The 17,187-nt window shown below is 44.2% G+C and overlaps 1 protein-coding gene and 1 pseudogene across 2 annotated transcripts in view; one reads left to right on the top strand and one right to left on the bottom strand.

The window, feature by feature from the left end:
* Positions 1-2,093, bottom strand: part of NCOA5 (nuclear receptor coactivator 5) — a 30,463-nt gene extending 28,370 nt beyond the window's left edge. Inside the window, exon 1 of one of the 2 annotated variants that reach the window (XM_017877907.1) lies at positions 1,904-2,093. The gene's annotated coding sequence lies outside the window, so the exon portion shown is untranslated. The remainder of the gene's footprint in view (positions 1-1,903) is intronic. The other variant, XM_017877906.1, reaches the window with a different exon arrangement.
* An 8,199-nt stretch (positions 2,094-10,292) lies between these two features.
* Positions 10,293-12,358, top strand: LOC108533401 (60S ribosomal protein L13 pseudogene; annotated as a pseudogene).
* Positions 12,359-17,187: the final 4,829 nt, after the last annotated feature.

The following is a 17,187-nucleotide window of genomic DNA, read 5'->3' as shown; positions in this document are numbered from 1 at the left end:
CATGTTTTTAACAGGGGGAGATACATATATATATACACACACACATATACACACATATATACATACATACACACACATATATATACATATATACACACACACACACATATGTATTTTTATGCAGCCTTCGAGGGGAGGGGAAGAAAACTTGAATAAGCCTGAACTGACTGATCTGACTTTCCTGTCAATGAATTAAATTAAATCTGCTCTTACATTCACATAAACAGATCTTATGAGCACACTATTAATTTACAAATAAGTTAATCTGTCAATGCCTCCTTTAAACTTGTGGTGTTCACAGGTATGCAACGTTGAGCAAACTTAATCTAGAAAAACTTCTAATGAGCCCTGCAATATGGATTCGCTAGTATAGTCTACAAGGAAAATCAGTGTTTCCAAGTTTTAGGTTAAGAGACGTGTCAGAGGTTTCAAAGGCCATCTGAAGAGTGACAGATGAGCTCAAGGAAAGGCAAAGAAATTACAATAAAGGAAGAAATAGATGTTAACAAATAGTCAAGTGATTTCTAATATCCACAATGCAAAGCGCGGGCTTAACTGGTTGCAAAAAGTCGACACCAAGTTAATTTTCACACCCAGACTGACTCAGAGAAAACATTAAATTAAGAGTTGTCAAAACTCACAAAAGCTTCCCCACCATTTGTAGAAACATCTTTTTATGAGCCATCAGGGGGCTATGACATCACAACGCTGTAACTGAGGCACACGGGGTGCACTTGAGTGGACAGTTCTTGCAGTTCCCCGGGACTAACACTTTTAAATCAACAATGAGAATAGTTTACAACAAGAAAGCTGTTACAGGGCATTCAGAGAATCTGTTTTGCCTCAGGGAAAAATTCTGTGCACAGGGTGCAAGCCAGAAGAACCACAATTAATCAGATACTCCTCGGGCAGCGTTTCCCAAAGTGTGGAACGCAGAATAATTTCAGGAGGAACAAGGACGCACTGTTTATTTCAACAGACAGATATTTATTTTTTATAAACATTAGAAAAATAACTGGCTTTCCAGTACCCGGTTTGTGATTGAAGTTGCCGCCTTAAATATATTTAAGGAGAAAAAAAGAGTCAGTTTGAATTTTTTAAAAAATGTAACATTTGGTGAATAGCAGTACAGATGGTCCACGGACATAAAGGTGCAACGCGAGACTGAAACGTGGGCAACGCCGTCCTAAGAAAAGCCCCTCGCCCGCTGGCGGGAAGTGGATAGTGCCCCGCGCCGGGAGCCTGGAAAGCCGGCCGGATCGGACGCTGGCGCTGAGCTACGTAGTAAACCCGGGCACAGTTCCTTTCCCCGTTCTCTGGGCCCGAGGTTCGCGCCTACAAAACGCGTGGGGTGTCACACGACAAGGAGACACCCCGAGAATGCAGTCAGGGGCCGCGAGGCGGTGACGTGGGACAGCGCTCCGTACACCGCTCGGCGCTGCACGCCTGGAGAACGCCCGGTGCCACGGACCGCCTTGGGGCCGGTTCGAATCCCGACTGCGCCACTGACTCGCTGAGGACCCGCGGGCAAGCGACTCCACTGTTTCGACAAGGGGGTGCGGGGCGTGCGGCTCAACCAGACAGAGAAGCCTTGCGGACTCCTAGTGACCGACCGTTCGTGCACAGACAGGCGGCTGCGATGCGACGCCGCCGACCTGCGTCCACCACAGAAAACCACAGGCCGCCTCGGCCGGCCGGGCCTGGGCCTGACGGGAGCCGTAGGCGGCCGCGCCCCGCACCGGGCATGCGCAGCACCGCGCGCACCCGGAGAGGAGCCGAGGCCGTGGCCGCGCGTCGAGTGGGCCTTCCCGCCTCAGCCTCCCCGTCCGGCCAGGCCCCCCGCCCAACCGCCTGCTCGTCAGACCCACGTCTCGGCTGACGGCCACCGCTTCCCGGCACTCACCGCTACCAGTGCGGCGGGCTCCCGGCCGCTCCTTCGCCTCAGGCCCGCCGCTGCCGCCTCCGCGTCGGCCCACCTGCCCGCCGTAGGACAAAGGCGCCACCAACCGACCGGCGCGGGCACGAGGCAATGGCGGCCGGGCGGAGAGTGGAGATGGGGGCAGAGGACGCGCACGTAGCGGCAGGCGCGGCACTGTCGCAAGACGGCGCGTGTTTACGGCAGGGCTGAGTTGGGGCGTCGATCTCCTTGGCAATGAGGGCGGGGAGTTGGCGCTCGGGCGGGAGTTGAGAACTCAAGGAGTTGCCTAGCAACAGCGTCCCAGGCTGAGGATGGGCCCCATGGTGGTCCCCCCAGCCCCCGCCCCAGAGTACTTTCCTTCTGTTTTCGGAGCACATTCCTTCCTCCCTAACTGTGGGAACAGAACATTCAAATCCCCAAATACCTTGATTTAGTCTTGCATAAAACTGAAAACAAAAACCCCAAGTCCCTGTACACGCGTGTATTGGAGAATATACATATATATATATATATAGTCCTGTAACCTCCGGATCACAAGGAACAAAGAGAGCAGAAAGGTAGAGAAAATGTATTTAAATTTATATTTAAATAGGCTCTGTACTCTTATTAGTTTCACTGACAAGCGGCAAAAGGTTTCTGGAGATATAGTCACAGGTTCTTCTTGAGTTATTTGTTCTTGGAATATTGGTTCAACGTCAAAAATTTCCCAGAATGTAACTTGACCGTGAAGCCTGTAAAATGTTGTATTGTCCATTTCATCACAGGGAATGGGATTTGCTCACACAATAGTAAATGCACTCTATTAATCACAGCCATAGCTATATGAATCAGGTACTTTTTTATTAGTGTTGGAAACGCCTCAAACTCCATGGGGTCTAGTTTTTCTCCTTGTGACTATTGCCTGGTAAGAAAAAATGGTGCCTGTGGAATTTAAACACTACAAGAAGCCAGATTTCTTTGATATCTACCCCCATGCTCACTCCACTCATTTATTCACTGAATGTTTATTACATACCTACTAGGTAGCCCTATACTTATTATATGCCTGCTTGTTAGGCACTGTTCTGAGCAAATGCAGACCCTTCTCTGCTACCTTGGAGATTACAGTCTAGTGAAAGATAGCATTAGGCAAATAATCACACTTGAGTGTGTGATTGCAAACTGAGATAAATGCTGTGATGGAAAGAAATAGGGATTCTCAGTGGGTGTAACTAGAACTTTACTCACAGGCAAAGTGGATTATTCCAATTCCCACTTTATAAGACTGTATGAGATTAGAAATAAAGGCATAAAGTCTTTTTTTTTTTTTTTTTTTTTTTTTTTTTGAGACGGAGTCTCCAGCTTTGCGGCGCCAGGCTGGAGTGCAGTGGCCGGTCTCAGCTCACTGCAATGGCTCCGCCTCCCGGTTCACGCCATTCTCCCTCCTCAGCCTCCCGAGTAGCTGGGACTACAGCGCCCGCCAGCCACTCGCCCGGCTAGTTTTTTGTTTTTTTTTTTTTAGTGAGACGGTCGTTTCACCGTGTTAGTGCCAGGATGGTTCTCGATCTCCTGACCTGCCTCGTGATGCCGCCCGTGGCTCGGGCCTCCAATAGTGCTGGGATTACAGGCTGCTGGAGCCACCGCGCCCGGCCCAAATGTTCATTCTTATTCCTTCCCCTCCAATATAGATCCTAATACTATGAAAATTTAAGAAGAATCATATTAATTAGATGATTAAGATAACCAAGCTTAGGGAAAAATGTTGGTTTAGAGATGACTGGCAGTACCTCAAGTGGGTAGTGGACTTTAGCCAAAAGATGTATTCAGTGACTTGTGTAGTAAGCGTTTAATGAGTGTTTTCTATACACTTGGTTTTGTGGAGAGTAGAGGGTAAGGTAGCCAAAATCCTTGTGCTTAGAGAGCTCATGGCCTATTAGGGAACACAAGCAATAAACAAATGATAATATATAATGTTTGATGAGTATTTTTGATAGAGGAGCAAGTTAATTTTATGAAGAAAGATTCTTGTATGGAGGCAGGTGCTCAGGACTTGGTGACTTCTCATTTAGATGTTTGCTTTACATAATAGGTAACATCTATTGTGTGCCTACCATGTGCTGAATCCTTTACAAATATCATCTCATTTAATCCTCACAATAACCCTATAATGTACATACTATATTCCTATTTTACAGATGTGGCAATTGAGGCCAGTTAATTTGCTTGTGGTCCCACAGACAGTATGTGGCATGGCCAGACTCAAACCTGTGCGGCCTGATGCCCAAACGTGCTATTTTAACCACAAGTGATACTGTCTTTTGGGATAAGAAGTTCCCTTCCAAGTCAAGGGGTACCTGATTGGTGTATAAGCCTCTAACCCTTCAGAGGTGGGCACCAAAGTTTGACCAGTGGGTAAAATGAAAGTCTGCTACGATGGAGGCCGTCTGATTTCTGTCAGATGGATCTTTGAGCTCACTGGCTCTTAAAATTTGGTGTGCAGTGGGTTACCCCTAACTGTAAGGGAAGAAAGATATAGTTTAATGTGTGGCCAGTACTAAAGAAAGATTGTGTGTTTCCTAGAACATATGAGAACTTGGCCTTGTGATTTACAGGACAGCCAGGAGAGGGCAATTAGCAATTCCACTCAAACAGCAAACTGGAGGGGGCAGCATTTTGTGCTCAGCAAATACCTGTTGAATGAAGAAAAAAAAAATTAAGAAAGGAAGAGTAAATTCAATAGCATATTCAATAGTGGAGAAATTTTTTTTGAGATATCAATTTGGTTTTATTTTAATCTGGTATTTTTCTTAGTATTTCAGACTGCTTTATAGGATAAAGCCAGACATGTTTAGGGTAATTAAGTGATGATTAAAAAGTATCTAAGCAATGGGCTCAGGAATATCCCAGGAGGGAGAGCCAGAGGGCCTATGGTAAAGAAAACATGTAGTTTTTTTTTTTTTTTTTAAGACAAGATTACTGCAGAGAATCAGAAAGTAAGATCAGAAGGCAATCTTGAGTAAAACCTTTCCATTTTGACAAATGCAAGGCATAATATAGCCTCTTAAAATTTTACTTTTGATTTTTAAAAATTAATTAATTAATTAATAGAGATAGTCTCACTCTGTCAAGGTGATCAAGCCATGACCTTCCAGGCTCAAGTGATCCTCTCACCTCTGCCTCCTGAGTAGTTGGGACTACAGGCATGTGCCACCATGCTGGGCTTTTTTGGGTAATTTTTGTACAGGGTTTCATCATGTTGCCCAGGCTTGTCTCAAACTCCTGCGTTCAAGTCATCCTCCCTCTCGGCCTCCCAAAGTGGTGGGATTACAGGTGTGAGCTACCCTGCCAAATCTCACTTTTGTATTGGTGATTAACAGGCTGGCATAAAGACCTATTCTAAACACCAACAGCACTCAGATGCAGCCTGAGTTTGCAAAAACACTTTCAGGAATACTTTGCATATTATCTGACACAACCCAAGAGAGAAGAAACCTGTACTTAAGAGTGGCAGCTTTGGTCACAGATGTCAGAATAGAGGTTAACTCTGGGGGCATAGACTGGGGAGGAGCTTGAAGGAACTTTCAGGGAGATGGAAATGTTCTATATCTTGATCCCATAGTGGTTACATGGAATATATACACAGGTAAATGTTTATAGAGTCATGTGTTTAAAATTGTGCATTTTACTGTATGTAAAGTATACGTCAGTAAAATTTAATTAGAAGGAAAAGATGAAGATTTTGAAATCAAAATGATTTGGGTTCAAATCATGGCTCTGTCCCTTAATATAGCTATGTGAGTTTGGGTCTTCTTTCGTACATTTGATATGTATTGAGTACCTCCTAGGTTTACCATGCTAGACACAAAGGACACAGCAGTTAACAAGAAAGTGACGGTCCGTGCTTTTACAGAGCTTCAACCAAGCCACGGGTACCTGTCTTGAGAATAGTGATACTAACACCTTCCTCATGAGGTAATTGTGAGGATTAAGTGAAATCATGCATGTAAAGTTCCTGGAATATAGTTGATACTCACAAACAAACCCAAACATCTTATTTTTTTATTTTTTTGAGACAGAGTCTTGCTCTGTCTCCCAGGCTGGAGTGCAGTGGCATGATCTCGGCTCACTGCACACTCCGCCTCCCGGGTTCATGCCATTCTCCTGCCTCGGCCTCCTGAGTAGCTGGGACTACAAGTGCCCGCCACCACGCCAGGCTAATTTTTTGTATTTTTAGTAGAGACGGGGTTTCACCATGTTAGCTAGGATGGTCTCCATCTCCTGACCTTGTAATCTGCCCACCGCGGCCTCCCAAAGTGCTGGGATTACAGGCGTCAGCCCACCGTGCCCAGCCTCCAATCATCTTATAGAGTGTGAGGAACCTGATGCTTAGGTTAAGTGACTTATCCAAAGCCATACATTTACTAAGAAGTCAAGTGGAAACTAGAACTCAGAACCCAAGTCTTCATTCAAAGTCCTATATTTTTTCAATTACAACCACATTTTCCTGTTATATCTTTCATTTGTATGAAAGGAAAATACTTTACATCCTGTGCACTATAGCTAATGTTTATAAAGATCCCTGAGTGACACTGAGGTAGAGTTGTCAGATTTAATAAATACAAGTAAAATAAACTAAACATTTTGGGCCGGATATGGTGCCTCATTCATATAATTCCAGCACTTTGGGAGGCCAAGGCAGGAGAACTGGTTAAGCCCAGGAGTTTGAGGCCAGCCTGAGCAACACAGAGGGACCCCTGGCTCTACAAAACATAAAAAAACTAGCCGGGTGTGGTGGCATGCACCTGTAGTCTCAGCTATTCAGGAGGCTGAGGTGGGAGGATTGCTTGAGTCTGGGAGGTTGGGGCTGCAGTGAGCCATGATCGGGCAACTGCACTGCAGCCTGAGTGGCAGAGTGAGAACCTGTCTCAAAATAAATAAATAAACAAAAATTACGTTTTTAAAAAAGTATGCCCCATGCAATATTTTGGACATATTTATACTAAAAAATTATTTATTGTTTTTCTAAAATTAAAATTTAACTGGATGTCCTGTATTTTTATCTGGCAACTCTACACTGAAAGAATCATTGAATTTTAAATAGATGTTTCTTCATTAGAAGCGATCTTAGTTTCTAACAGATTCATGTAAAGAAAAAGACTAAAAAACATTTAGAGGTAGAGGTGCTTGTTTCTTTTCTTTTTTTTTTTTTATTTTTGAGACAGGGTCTCCCTCTGTCACCCAGGCTGGAGTGCAATGACATGATCAGGGCTCACTGCAGCCTCAACCTCCTGAGCGCAGGTGATGCTCCCATCTTAGCCTCCTGAGCAGCTGGGACCACCGGCACACACCACTAGGCCTGGCTAATTTTTGTATTTTTTGTAGAGATGTGGTTTCATCATGTTGCCTAGGCTGGTCTCACACTCCTGGGCTCAAGCCTGCCTCCTTGGCCTCCCAACATGTTGGGATTACAGTTATGAGCCACTGCACCTGGTCTGGTATCTCTTAATTTAAGTTTTTAATTATTATTTTTCTGGTTACATATACAGGGACAGAGATTCTGTGACCCAACTTCATCTTGCCATCTTTACCCAGAACTTTCACATTACCTCATTTACACAGCAACCCTGTGTAATGAATGCTAAATGATTTAAACTTTAAACATTCCTTAACATTTCAAACATACATCACATACATACCTTTCTACTCACCACTGTGATTAAACAAATGTAAACGCTTTTGCTAACGTGCTTTAGAAATGAAGTGATATAAAAGTTGGCTGGGCGCAGTGGCTCACGCCTGTAATCCCAGCACTTTGGGAGGCCAAGGCAGGTGGATCACCTGAGATCAGGAGTTCGAGACCAGCCTGGCCAAAATGGTGAAACCCTGTCTCTACTGAAAATACAAAAATTAGCCTGGCATGGTGGCATCTGCCTGTAATCCCAGCTACTCAGGAGGCTGAGGCAGGAGAATTGCTTGAACCTGGGAGGTGGAGGTTGCAGTGAGCCGAGATTGCACCATTGCACTCCAGCCTGGGCAACAAGAGAAAAACTCTGTCTCAAACAAACAAACAAAAAACAGCTAAGACCATTCTATCACCCTCATCTCCCTCCAGGTAATTACTCCCCTGAAATACATTCCCATGTATATTTTGTACTTTTAATTTAATTTAATTTTTAACAGACAGAGTCTCACTCTGTTGCTCAGGCGGGAGTTCAGTGGTGCTCTTGCTCACTGCGGCAGCCTCCCTAGCCTCCCAAATAGCTAGGACTACAGGTACATACCACCGTGTCTGGCTAATTTTAAAAATTGTTTTTTTGTAGAGACAGGGTCTTGCTATGTTGCCCAGGCTGGCCTCAAACTCCTGACCACAAGGGAACCTCTCACCTTGACTTCCCAAAGCACTGGAATTACAGGCATGAGCCCAGTTATAGAGTGCCCAGCCCATATTTTGTACTTTTATCGTAAAAGATATATCCATAAACTATATAGTGTTGTTTAATAGTGTTTAGACACAGTTTATATATGCTTTTATGACTTTTTAAAAAACTGTACTAGGTTTTTAAGATTTAAGCGTGTTGAAACATGTAACTAGTTTACTGGTTCTTAAAGTGTAGTCCCTGGACCAGCAGCATCAGCAACATCTGATAATTTGTTAGAAATGCAAATTTCCGCTGAATGAATCAGAAACTCTAGAGGTAGGACCCAGTCATATGTCCTTTACCAAGCCCTTCTGATGATTTCGATATACCCTGAAGTTGGAGAACTACTGCGCTACTGTATTTATTTTATTTGTTGTCTAGTATTGTGTTGTATGAATGAGTCACAGTTTATGTATCTGTACTAAGGAAGTTAAGTTTTTGTTTTGTTTTGATTTTTGTTATTGCTGTTGTTTTTGAGACAGAGTTTCGCTCTGTTGCCCAGGCTGGAATACAGTGGCGCAATCTCAGGTCACTGCAATCTCCGCCTCCCGGGTTTAAGTGATTCTACCGCCTCAGCCTCTTGAGTAGCTGGGATTACAGGCGCCTACTACCACGCCAAGCTAAGTTTTCTATTTTTAATGGAGATGGGGGTTTCACCATGTTGGCCAGGGTGGTCTCGAACTCCTGACCTCAAGTGAGCCACCTGCCTTGGCCTCCCAAAGTGCTAGGGTTACAGGTGTGAGCCACCACGCCCCGCCCTGCTTCTTTTTACAAATGGTGCTGCGTTGAACCTGCTAGTGCGTATCTCCTTGGGTACCCATTTCAGAGCTTTCCAGGATACTCATTTAGGAGTGGAGTTGCTATCTTTGTAGTAGATCACATTTTAAACTTTACAAGATTTAGCAAGATTACTCGCCAAAGAAGTATTATTTAAAGAAGTATATTCCTGCCAGCAGTGTGTAAGTACCATTTGTAAGTTTCCTTGCCAACTTTTGATATTTTCAGACTTTATTCATTTATTTATTTTTGACTACGATGATGGCTGTGAATGATGTATTTGTGGATTTCATTTTAATTTTCTTGAATTGAGCGATATTCAGCACCTTATCCTACAGCTATCCAGGTTTCTTTCTTTGTGAATTGCCTGTTCACATTTCTGGCCCATTTTTCCATTAGGTTTACCTATAGTTTTAAAAAATTCATTCATAGGAGTTCTTTACGTATTCTGGATACTGATCTTGTGTCCGGATGGAGTCTTCTCTCTGTGGTTTGTCATTTTACTTTGTTAATAGTGTCCTGTCATTCAAAAGTCTTAAATTTTAATTCAAATGTTGCAACATTCCTCTTTATGGTTCCTATGTAGTGTCTTGTTTAAGAACGCCTTTCCCAGTGTCATATAGATAGTCTCCTTGGTAAATACTACCATGATGTCAATTTGGTAGATGAGTCAACGGAGGCCCTGAGAACTTAAATGACATGCTCAGGGTTACAGAGCACTGGAGATGAGTGACTGGAGCTTTTGGTCCCTGGGTTGCACCGCACTCCACAGTTTCAGAACGTTTTGCCACCCTATTCTGCGGTTTGTTTCACCAGAACTCTTGTCGGTCTTTTTCTGTAGGTGGAGAGGGTGTGCAGAGCTCAGAAAGGATGCAGGTTTGGTGCAGTTTTTATTTACTCCATAATGAAGCACCTGGCTCTAGACTTTAGGATTTTTAAAAAGATTTACATTATTTCAAATAATTTCAGATTTACAGAAAAGTTTCAAAAAATAGTATAAAGAATGATCGGCCCAGCATAGTGGCTCATGCCTGTATTTTCAGCACTTTGGGAGGCCGAGGTGGGTGGATCACTTGAGACCAGGAGTTTGAGATCAGACTGGACAACAAAGTGAGACCCCGTCTCTACAAAACAAACAAAATTACCCAGGTGTTGCTTCCGCTTGGCTGTTTTCCTGCACAGGAGGGCGGTAGGCACCCATGGCGCCCAGCCGGAATGGCATGATCTTGAAGCCCCGCTTTCGCAAGGACTGGCAGCGGCGCACTTGGTTCAACCAGCAGGCGCGGAAGATCCGCGGAGTCAGGGCCCTGCAAGCCAAGGCGTGCCGCATCGCATCGGGGCCCAGCCAGCCCATCGTGAGTCCGTACCACACGGAGGCAAGCGTAGGCCAGGGCTTCAGCCTGGAGGAGCTCAGGGTGGCCGGCATTCACAAGAAGGTGGCCCGAATCATTGGCATTTTTGTGGATCCGAGGAGGTGGAACAAGTCCACTGCTGTCCCTGCAGGCCAATGTACAGCGGCTGAAGGAGTACCTCTCCAAACTCATTTTCTTCCTCAGGAAGCCCTCGGCCCCCCAAGAAGGGAGACAGTTCTGCTGAAGAACTGAAACTGGCCACTCAACTGACAGGACCGGTCATGCCCATCCAGAATGTCTACAAGAAGGAGAAAACTCGAGTCGTCACTGAGGAGAAGAATGTCAAAGCCTTCGCTAGTCTCCGCATGGCCCGTGCCAACGCCCGGCTTTTCGGCATACGGGCAAAAAGTGCCAAGGAAGCTGCAGAACAGAATGTTGAAATAAAAGTAAAGCCCTCTTGGGGACTTGAGATAAAAAAGAAGAAAAAATTACCCAGGTGTGGTGGTGCGCACCTGTAGTCCCAGCTACTCGGGAGGCTGAGGCAGAGGAATTGCTTGAGTCCAGGAGATTGAGGCTGGACTGAGCCATGATTGCACACTGTACTCCAGCAGGGATGACAGAGTGAGACCCTGTTGAGATAGAAAAGCAGGGGGTAGGGGGAAGGGGAGGGGAGAGAGAAGGGAGGCCAGGTGCAGTGGCTCACGCCTGTAATCCCAGCACTTTGGGAAACCGAGGTGGGCAGATCAGAAGATCAGGAGTTTGAGACCAGCCTGGCCAACATAGTGAAACCCCATCTCTACTTAAAAAAAAAAAAAAATACAAGAACTAGCTGGGCGTGGTGCTGTGTGCCTGTAATCCCAGCTACTCGAGAGGCTGAGGCAGGAGAATTGCTTGAAGCTGGGAGGCGGAGGTTGCACTGAGCCAAAATTGCACCATTGCACTCCAGCCTGGGCAACAGAGTGAGACTCCATCTAAAAATAAAATAAATTAAAAAAGAATTTTTGAATGTCCTTCACACAGATTCCCCAAACGAACATTTCACTGTTTGTTCTGTAACTCCCCCTCTACCCATCTCTTTCTGTTCCCCTCTCTCTGACTCTTGCCTAATCTACAGACTTCATATGCATTTCACAAATGGTCCCGGTAATGTTCTTCAGAGCAAAAAAACACAGTGTTTTTTTCCTAGTCCAGGATCCAATCTAGGATACATGTTGCCTTTAGTTTTCAAGTCTCTTGAGTCTCCTTTAATCTACCACAGTTCTTCAGTCTTTTTTGTCTTTCATGACCTTGACATTTTTGAAGAGTACAGGCCATTTATTTTATAGAATGTTCCTCTTTGGGGCTTGTCTGATGTTTATTCATTGTTAGATTCAGGTTATACATCTTTGGCAGGAATGTGCAGAAGTGATGTTGTGTCCTTCTCAGCCAGTGTTTGTTCTAAACCCTTTTGACTAGAACCCCCTGAAGCATTATGTGCATAGATGCATTTTTTTTCCAGGCAAAGGGATTAAAATCTCTTATATACAATTCTCAGAGGGCTCACACAACCTAGTAAGAGCCAAGACATGGCCGGGTGCAGTGGCTCATGCCTGTAGTCCTAGCACTTTGAGAGGCCGAGGCGGGTGGATCACCCGAGGTCAGGAGTTCAAGGCCAGCCTGGCCAACATGGTGAAACCCTGTCTCTACTAAAAATAGAAAAATTAGCCAGGCGTGTTGGCGTGTGCCTGTAATCCCAGCTACTCAGGAGGCTGAGGCAGGAGAATCGCGTGAACCCTGGAGGCAGAGGTTGCTGTGACCTGAGATTGCGCTGTTGCACTCCAGCCTGGGTGACAAGAGTGAAACTCTGTCAAAAAGAAAAAAGCCAAAACATTCCACATTTGTCCTTGCAGGTCTTGGTGGAAGTCCTTGGCTAACAGGGCCGTCTGAAAGACGCTAGGAGACAGGCACCGAGAGTGGGGGAGAAGAGGTTTCTGCATCACTTTATGAGCTCCACAACCTTCTGGGACCTGCCTATGCTGCCCCAGGGAATTTATCTAGTGTGCCATGCAAACAGATATCCCACCCTCCAGCTTCCTTGGCCCAAGTTTATTGAGGGAATTTACCATTTATGAAGTCTTGGTGGATCAGAACATAAATGGTGGAATCTGGATGGTCTGTGTTCACTTCTTTCTCCACCACTTCCTAGCTGGGAAAGCTTTGGCTTTAACCTTCCCGCATCTCACTTCCTTCATCTGTAAAAGGCATGTAAGAATAGTCAGAAGGTCAGGATGAAGTAAGCTAAGTTAAATGAGGTAGCACATATCACTCTTAGAATCATGCCTGGCTCATTGTGTGGGCTCATTAGCTCATAGATCTCACCTTCTGTAGGTTCACTTGATGACATCACACTTTGTGTCTTCCTATAGATTTGCTTGTGCTATTTGTTAGACCATTCCTAGAAAGCAGAGGCCCTTGGGTTTTCATGGGCTACTCTGTTGACAGAGGGAATAAATTTCACTGATCATTGAGTGATCATTGAATTCTAGTCCCCTAGGACATTGGAGTGGGGGTAGAGGGGACTTTGTTGAGACCATATCAAATTTCTGGTGAGCCCAGTAGAACTAATACCTTCTCAAAGCAAGATTCTGTAAAACATGGTGAATCAGAATGGAACTTCAAAAGCTCTGTTGTATGTTGATAGAGGTGGTTCAGAGAGTTGTTGAAAGACTACCCTAAAGTCCCTCCCAGCCAGTAGAAAGTTTCTTTGGCAGGGTTACTTGGCTTGAAGCCCAGCCTTAATGACACCTACCATGTCAGTATAGCTCTGTACAACTGTGGTAGTCAGAATAATGACTCCCTGAAGAAGCCCACGCCCTGATCTCTGGAAGCTGTGAATATGTCACCTTACACGGCAACAAGAACTTTGCAGATGTCATTGATCTTGAGATGGGGAGATAGTCCTAGATTACTTAGGTACACTCAGTGTAATCACAAGCGTTCTTGTAAGACGGAAGTAGGAGGTTCAGAATCAGAGAAGATGTGATGACAGAAGCAGAGGAGGGAGGGAAGGAAGGAGGCATGGGCCAGAGAAGAGAAAGATGCTACACTGCTGGCTTTGAAGACAGAAGATGGGGCCACGAGCCAAGGAAAGCAGGTGGCTCCTAGAAGCTGGAAAAGGCAAGAAAACAGATTCTCCCCCAGGCTCCCCAGTCCTGATCCATTTTTGACTTTGGACTTTCTTCTCTCCAGAAGACTAAATAAATACATGTTTTCCTTTTCTAATTTTACCATGGCTTACTTTTTTCCCTTTTGATAATTAAATCTTTAACCCAATTAAAATCAGTTTTGATGCATGATGTCATGGGTAGGTATAATTAGATTCTCCCTTTTAATAATTAAAACTTTAATCCAATTAAAATCAGGGTTTATTTTTGGTGATTTGTTTTGTTTTGTTTTGTTTTGTTTTGTTTTTTTGAAACAGAGTCTTGCTGTTGCCCAGGCTGGAATGCAGTGGCACGATCTCAGCTCAATTTTCCTACAAGTGTTGTGGTATGTAAATAGAATGTAACTCTAATAATCATACAGAAAGGTAAAGGAAAATGTCAGAGTCAGGCAGGTCAGCTGAGTCGGTGGCTCACTGTTTCCTGAAGTTTTTTATTCATTGAATCCAGGGTAGAACTTGAGAATATTTATTTACTTAGTTTTTAAAAAAACTCTCTCAGGTTTGCAAATCACTGGGCTGGTTTACAAATTAAAACTGCAGAGATAAACTACCTAAAAGCTGTTTTCCACATGTCACCAATTTTCAGGGTTCCTCACAAATAACCCAAATAGAGAATGTTAAATCTCCCTTATGAGGGTTAGAAGTGGATAACTGGCCAAGTCAGTAGAGACAGAATTTGAAGGATAAGTTTTCCAAATTCAAAACTTAGTGGTGTTAAGTAACCATTTTATCCTTATTCATAGTTTCTGGAAATCAGGGTTTCCAGAGGGGCTTGGTTAGGCAATTTTTCTTCACGTAGTCTTAGGGCCTATCCATGTGGTCTCTCTGCACAGAGTTGTGGAGAGAGGGCTTCCTCACTTCATGGTGGCCTCAGGGCAGTTGTGCTGCTCACATGAAGCTCAGGGCTCTGAGGGAGTGGCTAAGAGAACCAGGCAGGAGCTGTATTGCCTTCTACGACAGTTTCAAGAGTCACATAAGCCTGGCCAGATTCAAGGGAAGGGAGCGTAGAACCCCATCTCTCAATGGGAAGAATATCAAAGTCCCACCCTGAGATGTGGTTGTGGCCATCACTGGGAAATGCAGTCTGCCACAGTGGAGTCATCTGTAGCCCCCACATTCAGTGCACCAGAGCCTTTCTCTCAAATCTTTCTTGAATCTGTCCACTTCTCTATGTATCCCTGCCCACCAGTAGTCCAAGCCATCATCATCCCTAGCTTGGACCCCTTTGGCTGCCTCCAAACCAGGGCCCCCGCTTCCACTTTTCTTTCCCTTCAATTCTTTCTCTTCTACAGCTAGAGTGATATTTTTATAAAACAAATTTAATTGTACTCCCCATTGTTCTTAGAATAATAATAAAGCTGCCTTCAAGGCCCTGCGAGATCTAGATACTTTCTGCCTTCCAGACTTATCTTATCCCACTGGGCCCCTTTCTTTCCAACCTGCAACCCTATCGGTATTCTTTCACGTCCTACATCCACCACGTTCTTTCCACCTCAAGGCCTTTGTACCTCCCTTTTCCTCTGCTTAAAGTACTTTCCCAGCCCCTTTGCTACCTCTCCCCACTCCCTCCTCCCTTTCGTCTCTTTAACTCCTACTCCTCCTGAAGAATGAGTCTTTGCAGATATAATTAATACAGGGTCATACTGCATAAGGCGGGGGAGCCAATTCAATACTGGTGCCTTAATAAGAAGAGAGAAATGTAATTGAAATCTTACTCCCCTGCACTCAGAGTAGAGAGGGAGTATGGCATGGTAGCTAGGAGCACAGACTATGGATTCAGACTTCCTGGCTCTAAATCCTGGCTCTACCATTTACTAGCTGTGTGACCTTGGGGGATGTACCTAACCTCTCTGTGCCTCAGTTTTTTCCTTTGTAGAACAAGGATGGTAACAGTAGCTGTCTCAAAGCATTGCTGAGAATGTTGGTGAGTTAACGTAGGTCAAACACTTAGAAAAATGCCTGCCACTTAGTGCTAAGTAAGCTTGGCTGGTAGTTGTCATCTTGTTACATGCTCTTACAGGATGGTGCATTTCTCTTTTCTACCATTTGCCCAATCAGAGGCCAGACAATGGGATGTGAAGAGATGTTTCCTATTGTCTCCTAATCTATGACTTTAGACCCACAGCTGAGGATAAACAGGTGCTAAATATATTATGAACCTTAACTTGGGGTTCATGAACTTGGATGGAAAAAATTTACTCCTTTATTTTCATTGACCTCTAACTTAAATTAAGCATTTCTTTTGATCGTGAATGTAGGCAATAAACTACAGTAGTGTTAGCAGGGCCTGCTACCTTGTCACCAATAGAAGGCACAGATATTTCTATTTGATATCACACTAGAGTTGCTGCTGCAGATGTCTCGAATTATTGTTTGCACACATCATTACTTTGAAATTATGGAGGTTTTAGGCTTGCCACTAGAGCTTGTTATTTAATCCATTATTAAAGAGGCACATACATGTGTATCACATACTTGTCTTAATATTTTGATGACTATATTTCAATATAACTGGTCTTCTTTATAACTCTATCATATTTTACATTTACAAAGATTTTTCTGAGAAGAATCTGTAGGATTCTCCAGATGGCCAGAGGAGTCTACAACACAAAGAAAACTTAAGAATCCTGTTTTAAAGAAAGCAGCCAACAACTTGGGTGAAAAGCTCTTTCAAGGGCATATTAAGAGGTGAGTGCTTTCTTTGAGTCAGCCATTGTGCTGAGGACTTTATATGTATCTTCATTTAATCCTCCCAACACCCTTAGAAGTAGGTATTATTATTTATTCCCATTTTATAGATGAGAAAATTGAGGCTCAGAAGAGTCGGCAAATTACCCAAGGTCACAGAGTAGTATGTTAGTGGCAAAGTCTACGCTCTTAATGATTTCAGTGTCCTGCTTCTCGTATAAATCCTTTGAGTCAGCCGGGTGCGGTGTCTCATGCCTGTAATCCCAGCACTTTGGGAGGCCAAGGTGGGTGGATCACGAGGTCAGAAGTTCGAGATCAGCCTGACCAACATGGTGAAACCCGTTCTCTACTAAAAATACAAAAATTAGCCGGGCATGGTGGTGCGCGCCTGTAATCCCAGCCACTCAGGAGGCTGAGGCAGGAGAATTGATTGAACCCAGGAGGTGGAGGTTGCAGTCAGCTGAGATCATGCCACTGCACTCCAGCCTGAGTGACAGAGCAAGCCTCTGTCTCAAAAAAAACAAAAAACAAAAACAAAAAAAAAATCCTTTGAGTCTTTGCCACTACCCTGCAATGTAAGTACCTCATATGTTCATTTTACAGATGAGGAAACTGAGACTCAAAAAGGTAGAGTCATTTTATTTCTCACTGTTAAGTGATATAGTCAGGATTTAAACCCATTTCTGTGAGACTACTAAGCCCACGTGTTCCATTGTACCTGGGTTAATTACAGGTATCATGGAAATACAGCCTGGGAGAGCTGGTGGTTTATCCGATACCTTTCTATGACATCCATCAGGATTAGGTAGTTTGGAAAGAAATTATTACTTTTACTCTTTTTGCTGTGGGGTG

Source organism: Rhinopithecus bieti, unplaced genomic scaffold (assembly GCF_001698545.2).
Source record: "Rhinopithecus bieti isolate Rb0 unplaced genomic scaffold, ASM169854v2 scaffold_10347, whole genome shotgun sequence".
Classification (NCBI taxonomy): Eukaryota; Metazoa; Chordata; class Mammalia; order Primates; family Cercopithecidae; genus Rhinopithecus; species Rhinopithecus bieti.
Note: the sequence above shows the minus strand (reverse complement) of the source record. Positions and strands in the feature narration are given on the sequence as shown.